Below are 12,827 nucleotides of genomic sequence, written 5' to 3' on the forward strand. Positions count from 1 at the left end.
CATTTGGATCATGTTTTAGAGCTGGCGATTCACATCGGCACTTTCTTCACCTGTGAAGTGAAAAGTGTTTGACTAGATGACTACTAAGATACTGTCCAAATCTAATGTTCTACCATCTCCTTTTCCATTCAAGCTTATACCCCAACCTAAGATCCTGACTCTTCTTGTACTGGGACTCTGTGACTGATAGCAGAAGGGTGGGGGTAGGGAATGTCTGCTAAGATTAGCTTTGCTGCTGCATTTGTTTAAAAGGACGCTTTTTTTTTTTTTTTTTAAGCAGAGATATGGCAAAGGGCTAAGCCCTTGCACTGAGTTTAAGTGGTGGAAGTCTTCCCAGTTCTACTGAGGTGCAGTGGTTCTGGAGGTGGAAGCTACCCACACAGGAGGGATGTTTGTGACAAATACAAATGCTTTCACAAATTTCCAGTGACTGGTAACATTTAGTATCTAGGGGCTAGAGAGGAAAACACCTCCCAATGTGCAGGAGAGTCCCACACCCGGAATAGAAATGCCAAGGGTACTCCTCTTGAAAAATAGGAAATTGAGATAAATGAAAAGCGCTAGGGGAGTACATAGTCAATTGTTAAGGGGGATTGTGTGAGGAAAGGAAGGAACTAGAGATGATCCAAGTTATGGGCTTCTATACATGTAGATGGAGTCCCTGGATGGTTCAAATAGTTAATACGCTTGACTGATAACTGAAAGGCTGGAGATTTGAGTCCACCCAGAAATGCCATGGAAGAAATGCCTGGTAATTTACTTCGGAAGCATCAACGATTGAAAACTTTATGGGGCACAGTTCTACTCTGACCCAGATGGAGTTGCCATGAATCAGAATTGACTCAACAGCAGTTTTGTTGTTATTGTCGTTGTTATACATGTAGATACATGCTTCTTTTTTGTCCTGTTCAGTTCAACACATAATGAGAAGACATTGTGAAGACTTCACTCTGGACACTTTCCAGTTCCCATTTCTTGAATTACCCCGCCTCTCACTCTGCAAACTTTCCCTATTCCATAGGTATGCAAAGATTTGAGTGAAGATGTAGCAAGTTGTAGTTCCCCACAAGGATTTTTTTTTTTAACGTCAAATGAAGAAATAGCCTGTAAAGTATAAAGGCCCTTTTTTCAAACCTCACTGCTTATTTATTTTGACTTTAAAATAATAAAGCATATTCATTGGGGAGAATAGTACACATTTATGTTAAGGGTGGTGATCTCAACAAAGTGAGTACAGGGAAATACCTTTATGCCCAGGGACTTGGGTAATGTCCTTCTTATAGGTTAACTTAGTTTATGTTCACAGATTTTATCAATCTGTAAAAGTATGTTGAGGGAATACCACCTATTAACAAATCCTAGCCAGATAAAACAATCAGTTCTGTTATTACAAAATGCCACTCTAATTATGTACAGTAAGTAGTAAAATTTTAATAAAACCCAGGTCACAGTTTGAAGAAATCAAGTTGCTAAGATATTTTTTCCATTTTGACATACATTTGAAGTACGTTTCAGTAGGACCTTAAGAGGTACAATGTGTCTTCTCTTTATATTAATCACAAAAATGTGTACTAGAATCAAAGTATCTAACTTGGCGTATGCTTGTATTAGTTTCCTAGGGCTGCCGTAACACCACAAAGTTAAGACCTTTAAACAACAGAAATTTATTATCTCACAGTTCTGGAGGTTAGTAGCCTAAATTCCGGGTGTGTGCAGGGCCATGTTCTCTCTGAAGTCTCTAGGGGAAACTTCTTTGTTTCTCTAAGCTTTTGGTAACCTCAGGCATTCCTTGGTGTGTACATGCATTTGTATATGCTCACCTTTCCTCTGTCTCTTCTCTTTCATAAGAACACCACTCGGATGGGATTAGGACCCATCTTGAGTGTGACTTCATACGAGGTCACATTCCCAAGCACCAGAAGTTAGGACTTCAACATATCTTTTTAAGAAATGCAAATTAATCTATAACAATGCTCTAGAAGTTGGTTTGCCTCTGTGTCTTTGTGCTCATGTATTTAACTAAAGAGAGAACTGACACATATTAAAATGTTCCAGACTAACTCCCTATATATCAGCAGTTTCATAATAAAACAGGATAATTTTTACTATTGTCGGTGAAGTTAATGTTTGAAGGAGAATTTCGAGTACAGAAAGGACTATTAATAGTTGCCTGGGTTTAAAATTAATGTTCCATTTTAAAGTTTAGGTTTTCATCAAGTTCAACCTACAAATTTTATTCTAGCGTTTATGTGAATAAACATAATTATTGTTACTTGTTTAGTAAATGTTTAACTCCAGTCTGATAAGCAAAACTTTCTCCCAAACAATCAGATTCATTTATAAACTTGGTTGAATAAATTCATTTAAAGATTTTAGAATAAGTACCTTATATATATAGCTCATCTTTTTTAGGTATTTAAAATGCTTGACAAGACAAAATTACAACCATAACAAGTCTTTCTGACCATTTAAGAAAACCTGATCCATCACAAACATAAAACTATGAGCTTTGTATATCTAGCTTTCTTAAACATTCTAAAAATAAATATTAAATTCTCAAGCTTTTAAGCTTAAAATAAGAGATTTAAATTAGTTATATTCTTCAAATTGAAGTCCTGTTTTCCTGAGAGGCCAGATTCTTTTGCACCTTATAAATGCAAAAATTTGATACATCATCTGTAAATTTAATTCTAACTTGAACTTTAAACTTAATTCTAAACTTTCTTGACTTGTTAATTCACTTCCTCAGATAGGGAGAGCTCATTTACATGTTCAAATGCAGTGGTGGAAATAAAGTGGATGGATCCCAGAGATATGAAGGTGGTAAGGGCAATAGCTCTTGGTGAATAATTTAAGGAGGAAGGTTAGGGAGAGGGATGACACTCAAGTTTCATTTTATGGACGGTAGTGCCATTTACTGAGATAGGGAGTGTCAGAGGAGGAAAAGATGTGGGAAACAAAAAAATACAACAAAAAACCCGGTTGCCATCAAGTTAATTGTGACTCACGACAAACTCGTGTGTATCAGGACAGAATGATGCTCCCTAGGGTTTTCAAGGCTGTGACCTTTTGGAAGTAGATCTTCGGGCAGATCACCAGGTCTTTCTTCTGACGTGCCTTTGGGTTTGAGCCGCCAACCTTTCCTGTAGCGGTCAAGCACTTAATCATTTGCAACTCCTACGGACTCCCATGGGACTAGAACATACCTTAGCAGTTGTCTAAACCACTTATTTAAATTATTCTTCTCATTTTACAGATGAGAAAACTGAAACCCAGAAATTGAGTGACCTTTTTCAATGTTACATTGCTAGAGAGTGACATGATTCTTTATTTAAATTCGCTTCCTTCTGATATTTGTGTCTCTAAAATGGCAGGATGAAGTGGAATCAGTAAGAAGTGGTACGTGCAGAGGACTGCGGAAATCATTCTCCTTGTGTTGCACTGGAACACTGGAAAACAAAGCAAATAGTAGAAAAATTGCTTGCAAGATTTCACTCACAACTTGAGGTGATATAGGATAAGGACTTTTGGTTTTTCTTTTTTTTAACTATGGTCATAAAATCAAGCAGGTACAGGGATATACGCAAAAACCAAGTCATCCTTTTGCCTTTTGTAAGTTGCACATCCCATCCCCCTTTTCACAGACTGGATACAAGGGTGAATGCTTAGAAGTCAAAATCTTATGGCTTATCTCAAGGTTGCAGGAAACAAAGAAGTACTTTTGTTGTTATGTTTACTTTAATATTGCCAAAACCAACCTCAGATATTGGCCAAGGTTTTCCCAAAGTTACACAAACTTTTCACTTTAAATTTCTTGGATGATCTTATTAGTCATAGGTTGACATTGAGGTTTCAGTTGTTTTGAAGATACTCAAGAGTGCAAGGATAAGGAAAATGGAGGGGGTTGAAAAGGAGTTAGGAGACTTCCTCAATTTTAATCTTCTTTGGAATTTTAGTTTTCTCTAGAAAAAATATCTTCTTAATTTTTCTCATTGTGACAAGAGAGACTTAAAGGGACTTTCAAGGTCCCTGCCAGTCAGTAGGGTTTAGGACTGGCCAGAGTTTACAGAAATCACAGGCCTCCTAGGTAAACCACCCTATCTACTTTTCATATAGCAGCACCTCAGCTGAGGTGGACACGACCTACTGTACTGACCAAGCCACCAGATGGGCTCCTTTCAAGGAACCAATGGACCATACATTCAAGAATCTTTCTAAAGGGTATTTAGACAAAAGAAAATTTTTTCTCTCATTTGTTCCTTAAGTGTTGTTGGATAATAGAAAAGGGACAAGAGTAATATGACTTTCTAAAAAATTTGTTTTTAAGATGGAAAACTTGTCATTAACTTTATATAGAAAGGGAAGAAGCCCTGGATAAGTAAAGCACTATTGAAGAAGAAGAATAAAGTAGGAAGACTCGCACTACCTGGCCTTAGAACCTACGATACAGCTGCGGTAGTCAAAACAGCCTGGTACTGTACAACAACAGATACATTGAACAATGGAGCAGAATTGAGGACCCTGGTGTAAATCCACCCAGCTATAGTCACCTGATCTTCGACAGGGGCCCAAGTCTATCACATGGGGAAAAGACAGTCTTTTGAACAAATGGTGCTGGCAAAACTGGATGTCCATCTGCAAAAAAATGAAACGGGACCCATACATCCCACCATATACAAAAGTAAATTCAAAATGTATCAAAGACCTAAATATAAAGCCCAAAACTATGAAGCTCATAGAAGAAAAACCAGGATCAATGCTAGAGGCCCTAATACGCAGCATTAACAGGACACAAACCACAACCAACAACATGCAAACTCCAGAAGATAAGCTAGATAACTGGGATCGTCTAAAAATTAAACACTTATACTCATCAAAAGACTTCACCAAAAGAGTAAAAAGAGAACCTACAGACTGGGAAAAAAATTTTGGCTACTACAAGTCAGGCAAAGGTCTGATCCCTAAAATCTACAAGAAAATTCAATACCTCTAAAAAAAAAAAAAAAAAAAAATCCAATTAAAAAATGGGAAAAGAAAATAAACAGACACGTCATCAATGAAGACATTCAAGTGGCCAACAGATACATGAAGAAACGCTCGCCATCACTAGCCATTAGAGAAATGAAAATCAAAACACAATGAGATACCATCTCACCCCGGCATTACCACACCAATCAAAAAAAAAAACAGAAAATAACAAATGTTGGAGAGGCTGCAAAATTCTTAGGCACTGCTGGTGGGAATGCAAAATGATACAACTATTTTGGAAAACGATATGGCACTTCCTTAGAAAGCTAGAAATAAAAATACCATATGATTCAGCAATCCCACTCCTAGGAATATAACCTAGAGAAATAAGAGTTGTCGCATGAATAGGCATATGGGCACCCATATTCATTGCAGCATCATTCACAATAGCAAAAAGGTGGAAACAGCCTAGGTGCCCATCAACAGATAAATGGATAAACAAACTGTGGTACATACACACAATGGAGTATTACACAACGATAAAGAACGATGAATCTGGAAGGCATTATGCTGAGTGAAATAAGTCAATCACAAAAGGACAGATATTGTATGACACCACTACTGTAAAAACTCATGAAAATATTTACACACAAAAAGAAACAATCTTTGATGGTTACGAAGGAGGGGAGGGGTGGGTATGGAAAAACACTAAATAAACAATAGATAAGTGGAAACTTTAGTGAAGGGTAAGACAGTACACAATACTGGGGAAGCCAGCACAACTCGTACAAGGCAAGGTCATGGAAGCTCCATAGACACATCCAAACTCCCTAGGGGATGGAATTGCTGGGCTGAGGGCTGTGGGGACCATGGTCTTAGGGAATATCTAGCTCAATTGGCATAACATAGTTCATAAAGAAAATGTTCTACATTCCACTTTGGTGAGTAACATCTGGGGAGCCTTAAAAGCCTGTGAGCCAGCATTTAGGATACTCCAATGGTCTCACCCCTTCAGCAGAAAGGAAGAATGAAAAAAAATTAAAGATACAAGGGAAAGATTAGTCCAAAGGACTAATAGACCACATCTCCCATGGCCTCCACCAGACTGAGTCCAGTACAACTAGATGGTGCCTGGCTACCACCACTGACAGCTCTGACAGGGATCACAATAGAGGTTCCAGACAGAATTGGAGAAAAATGCAGAACAAAATTCTAACTCAGAAAGAAAGTCCAGACTTGCTGGCCTGGCAGAGATTGGAGAAACCCTGAGAGTCTGGCGCCTTTCAGCTCAGTAATGAAGTCAGCTCAGTAACGAAGTCACCCCTGAGGCTCACCCTTCAGCCAAAGATTGGACAGGCCCATAAAACAAAATGAGACTAAAGGGGCACACCAGCCTAGGGGCAAGGACTGGAATGCAAGAGGGGACAGGAAAGCTAGTAATAGGGAACCCAAGGTTGAGAAGGGAGAGTGTGGACATGTTGTGGGGTTGTTAACTAATGTCACAGAACAATATGTATACTAACTGTTTAATGAAAAACTTGTTCTGTAAACCTTCATCTAAAGTGCAATAATTTTTTTTCTTTTCTTTTAACAGGGAGGAAGAAATAATAACTCCAAAGACTGGAATCCAGGCTAGATGAATTAGGGCAAAGTGAATCCCGTTAACTCCAGTTCATACCCTCATTGCAATTGAGATTTTCTGATTCTCATTGATTTCAGTGAAAGATTTATCTGCATGTGGGGTGGTCTTAGGCAGGAGAATGTGGAAAGGTATTTTAATTAAAAAAAACAAAAAGGTGATGTACTGGGTATTTCTAAAATGGAATTCTTTGAAGATGCCCCTAGGCAGAGAAACTGCAAGTTGCAATTAAAAATAACACACACTACAATTTTCAAAGCAAAAGAATATCCAAAAGCAAAAATACCCTTTGTCTTTGTGGACACCATTTCAACTTGGCAATCAGGGGCATAGACCATTCTCCAGTGATAGGGGGTGACCACTGGATGTGGAAATTTCCTTTATTAACAGCAAGAGCACGTGTGCTTTCTTTACTTATCCTCATTTTACTTTAAAGGAGGTTGGAGGCAGAAAGGGCAGAATATGTAAATAAAGCAAAGGAAAAGTCACAAAGCTGGGGCCCATAATTGCGGCAAGGAAGCTGTGAAATAACCTACCAATTGTTCTAAAGTAGTTTAAGGAATGTTAATTTTGATACTGAATAATGGCTCTCAGCTCTGCTGAACTCTTGGCAATTATTTCACATCTAATTTAAGATGACACATAAAAGAATATTGAGCACACATTTCTTTAGCTAGGCACCTGGCAGCTGATAATGAACTGGTATATATTTTCTTGCTTAAAACAATGAGGCTGTGTCTGCCTCAGATTGCAGCTGACACTGGGCTGGTAACATTTCTTCCATTCTTCTCTATGGTCATTTGGAGGTCATATAATGAGTCATATTCTGGTTTTAGCCTCCATCTTCCTGGGTTGGTTTTAGGGTTTACCACGTTATCACCTTCTGTGAGTTTGATGTTTCCACATTACACCATTCACCACTGGATGCCAGTAGAGGACCATGGATTAAACTCAAAATGTTGAAAGTGAACATTTCTAGAAGGCCAGTGAAATAACATTAGCCATAGAAGAATAAATTCTAACTTCCCATAATCTCTAAAACCCAGTAATGACTCCAAGTTCATGGAGTTGATCCGAAAATGTTGTTTTCCTTTGTTCCCTATGAGGTAGATGTTATTTTCATCTGAAAATTTAGAATAACAGGAATCACAGAATTTATATTTCAGTGAATCAGTACCACAAAAAAAAAAAAAATTACTGCTGAGTCTATTCTGACTCATAGCGACCCTATAGGATAGAGTAGAACTGCCTCATAGAGTTTCCAAGGAGCAGCAGGTGGATTCAAACTGTTGATCTTTTGGTTAGCAGCCTTAGCTCTTAATCACTATGCCACCAGGGTTTCCAATTAGTCAATACAGGGATAAATTTTGATCCAAGATCTTCCAATTTCCACTTCTTTTCATTCCCTTCAGCCTGGATACAGTCCTAGCTTGGGGAATTACAGTTTACCCCTGGGATTTGATTGGTTATTGCCTTCTTCGCAGTGAGGAGGTAGGGAGAAATATAAAGGAAAAGAGATTTCCAGTTATAGTTGCTATAAATAATTGGGGATCTTGTCAAAATGCAGATTCTGATTCAGATGCCACATTTCTAACATGCTTTCAACTGATGACGAAGTTGCTGCTTGGGACACTGTACTTTGGGAAAACTGTACTTTGGGAAAGGAAGCATGGGCTCTACCGATCTGCAATTCCTGAGAGATATTCTTAGGGGTCTCACTCCAAATGGAAAGGAATCAGGGGAACCCCATTTTAGTGCCACCTCCCCATTGGTTCCTTCATTTCTAGTCTTCTATATGAAAATCAAGGGGCCCTAGTGGCCCAATGGTTTAGCTCTTGGCTGCTAACTCAAAAGTTGATTGTTCCAACTCCCTAGTCCTCCCAGGGGGAGAAAGATCTGGCAGTCTGCTTCCATAAAGATTACAGCCTTAGAAATTCTAAGGAGCAGTTCTACTCTGTCCTATAGGGTAGCTTTGAGTTCGAATTGAGTCAACAACAATGGGTTGGGCTTATTTGAACATGGGAGTTCTTGGGTGGTGCAAATGGTTGATGCACTTGACTTGGTTGAAGATATGAGTCTACCCAGAGGAATCCCTGAAGAAAAGCCTGGCAACTTACTTCCAAAAAATCAACGACTGAAAACCTTATGGAGCACAGTTATAATCTGACACACATGGGGTCGCTATGACTCGGGGTCAACTGGACAGCAACTGGTTTATTTGAACATGAACCAGGGGATGCTGAAGACTCTTCTTGAAAGAGCTACAGATCCCCAAGAGGTTACAAGAGTGCTCCCCAAGGGTCTGTCCCAGGCTGGCAGCTGGTTTGGTGGGGAGAACAGTCCTTCATGAGTGGCTGATGAATGGCAGGGACTAGCAATTAGAGGATGTGTCAGAGACAGAGCTAGAACTCTTGTTGGGAACCCTGCTCAAGGATCAGCAGAATTGGGCCAAGAAGGCATCATTTGAGATCCTTATTCTTCTCCAGCACCCACCTATGAGGAAGAAGGACTTTATTCCCATTGTCTACTTTATAGGGAGAGAGGGACAGATTAGGATTTTTTTTCCTGGGACTTCTAGGCCTACTAATTTAAAGGAATATAATAAGATATTTATTTATTTTCAAATTTCAAGTGGGGAGTTTGTTATTCACATTGGGGAAAAAAAAAAAAAACTTGCAAATAAAATTGATTGTCTACCATACAGGTGAAAACATTTTTTCAGTAGTGGGACTATGATAAATATATACGTGTAGGCCTTATAACTTTTATTGAAAATGATAATGATTTATAATTAAGACAGTCCTACATTGGACAAGTAAAATAATGGCATTTGGAGCCTGGTTGCTGAGGTTCAGATACCAAAAATGACATTTGTTAGCTGTGTAACACTGGAAAAATTCCTTAGTTTCTTCTTTTGACCTCTATGTACTGTTTTACCTAAGCTCCCTTTTGGGTGGGTATCAGAGAGAATGAGGGAGAACAGTTTTTAAGGTATTTAATTAGTCCAGGTGAGAATTGATGACATCTTGGCACAGAGTGACAGTAAAGATGGAGCACTGCAGACTGATTTGGGGGATACTTAAAAAATCGGATCAACAGAATTTTGTTATGGATTGGATACAAGGCCAGGGGTGATAGAAATTCTGAAATGAGTACTCATTTTCTGTCTTGCACAATTAGACAAATTGTGGAGCTTTCACTGAGGTGGGTAATGCTGGAATTGAACCAGGATGGAAGTGGATTAAAAATATTGGTCCTTCAAAAGCAAAGAAGTTTCCAGGATAAAATGAATGCTTCAAAGGTCAGCGGAGCAAGGGCAGGGGTTTGGGGACCATGGTTTAAGGGGACTTCTAAGTCAATTGGCAAAATAATTCTATTATGAAAACATTCTGCATCCCACTTTGAAATGTGGTGTCTGGGGTCCTAAATGCTAACAAGCGGCCATCTAAGATGCATCAATTGGTCTCAACCCACCTGGAGCAAAGGAGAATGAAGAACACCAAGGTCACACGACAACTAAGAGCCCAAGAGACAGAAAGGGCCACATGAACCAGAGACCTACATCATCCTGAGACCAGAAGAACTAGTTGGTGCCCGGCCACAATTGATGACTGCCCTGACAGGGAGCACAACAGAGAACCCCTGAGGGAGCAGGAGATCAGTGGGATGCAGACCCCAAATTATCATAAAAATACCATACTTAATGGTCTGACTGAGACTAGAGGAATCCTGGCGGGCATGGTCCCCAAACCTTCTGTTGGCACAGGACGGGAACCATCCCCGAAGACAATTCATCAGACATGAAAGGGACTGGACAGTGGGTGGGAGAGAGATGCTGATGAAGAGTGAGCTAATAATATCAGGTGGACACTTGAGACTGTTGGCATCTCCTGTCTGGAGGGGGGATGGGAGGATAGAGAGAGAGGGAAGCTGGCAAAATTGTCACGAAAGGAGAGACTGGAAGGGTTGACTCATTAGGGGGAGAGCAAGTGGGAGTACGGAGTAAGATGTATGTAAACTTATATGTGACAGACTGACTTGAATTGTAAACGTTCACTTGAAGCTCAATAAAAGTTAATAAAAAAAAAAAATATTGGTCCTTGACATTGTGAATTTGAGGCAACTTTGCAAAATCCAAGGTGAAATTTAGCAGAGTCATGGGGATAAAATGGAATGGAATTCAGAGGTGAACTGGGAACGCAAAGTTGGGAGTCATCAGTATTTACATGGCAATGAAATTTGGGGCCTTAGGTGATATTTCCTAGTAAAAAAAGTATATATCAATAAAGAAGAGACAAATAGCCATATCTATTATGGAGTGGCCAGAGTTAGAGGGTAAGCCTGAAAGTAAGACTGGAGAGACTGGCCAGGAAGGTAGAAGAAAATCCAGGAAAGTGTGCCATCCTGAAAGCTAAGGGAAGAGAGTTCAACTGTGGACTCCTCCTTTCTAAGAAAATACTATTAAAAGCACAAAAAACTGACCGTTGCATTTGTGGAAGATTGTATTATTGTTCCAAATTCTTCATCCCTGTGTATTTATGCAGTTTTCCATGTGGTTTGGCAGCTCCAGTAGAAGTGAAATAAACCGCCCGCCCCAATAATATTGGGCTTGGCTATGTGACTTGCCCAATGGGATGTGAACGGAAGTAACAGGGTGACAGTTCTGAGCCTAAACTGTAAGAAACAGGGCAGATTTCTTCTCATCCCTCTTGCGCAGCTGCCATCATCATGAGAATAATATGCCCTGCACAACATCTGATTGCATAAAAATGAGGGAAATGAAAATGCATATGTTCACACAAAGACCTGTACATGAATATTGACAGCAGTTTTATTCATAATAGCCCCAAACTGGAACTAATTCAAATGCTTATCCACTAGTGAATGAATAAACAACTTGTGGTATATACTTACAATGGAATACTAGTCACCAACAAAAAGGATTAAACTATTGATACATTCAACAACAAGATGAATCTCAAAACCATTATGTGAAGTGAAGGTAGCCAGGCAAAAAGCCACACCTATCATCCCACTTAAACGATGTTCTGGAAACGGGTAAAACTTTAGGAGCTGAAATTAGATTAGTGAGTGCTGAAGGCTGGGGCTAGTGGTGGGGGATTGACTGCAAATGAGTACGAGGGAACTTTTTGGGTGATGGAAATGTACTTTATCTTGATTGTGGTGGCAATTACATGATTTTATGCATTTAGGAAACTCATCAAAATATGCACTTAAAAAGGGTGAATTTACTGTATGTAAATTATACTTCAAAGAACCTGACATGCGCACACACACGCACATCTCCACTGCCCATCTGTCAGTTTGTCGTACTGGAGTAGCTTGTGTATTGCTATAGTACTGGAAGCTATTTCACTGGTGAAAAGGTTTCAGCAGAGCTTCGAGACTAAGACAGACTAGGAAGAAAGGCCTGACAATCTACTTCTGAAAGTTAAACCCAGTTCTGAAAGTTAGCCAGTGAAAACTTTATGGATTACAGCAAAACATTGTCCCTGGTGTTTGTTTTGGACACATCATCATAAGGGATCAATTGCTTGAGGAGGACATCATGTTTGGTGAAGTAGAGGGCCAACAACGGTGAGGGAGACCCTCAGTGAGATGAACTGGCACAGTACCTGAAACAATGGGCTTGAATGTGCCCACAATGGTGAGTTGACACAGGACTAGTCAACATTTTGTTTTGTTGTACATGGTATGGCCATGAGTTGGAGTCGACTTGTTGGCAAGGATCTTTCTCTCTCGATGATTCTAATGGAATGATTCTAGATGTTTCTAAATGGACAGTGAAGAATTAACATTTTCCTAGAGCAGTGATTTTCAAACTTTAGCTGCATCATTATCACCTAGAGGGTTTCTTCAACACAGATTGCTGGGCCCCACCCTGAGTTTCTGACTCAGTAGGTCTGAGGAGGGCCCAAGAATATGTAGCTGCTGCCCTTTTGGAGGAGCCCCACGTGGAGAGCCTCTGTCCTGAAAGTTCACAGAATGGTGTCATTTCTCTTTCAAATATTACCCTGCTGGCTTCATGAGCTTGCTTCTCTTTCTCAGTTCTATGAAGTTTTTTTTTTTTTTTATAGACTAGCACATTAATTCTGTTCAAATTTAACACCACGCTTTACCTCAGAACAAGGCAATCCTGGGATAGGTACCCAACCCTCACGTACAGTTGAGAGGAATAAAATGACACGTCTCAGTGAGA

This window comes from Loxodonta africana, chromosome 5 (assembly GCF_030014295.1).
Source record: "Loxodonta africana isolate mLoxAfr1 chromosome 5, mLoxAfr1.hap2, whole genome shotgun sequence".
NCBI classification, from domain to species: domain Eukaryota; kingdom Metazoa; phylum Chordata; class Mammalia; order Proboscidea; family Elephantidae; genus Loxodonta; species Loxodonta africana.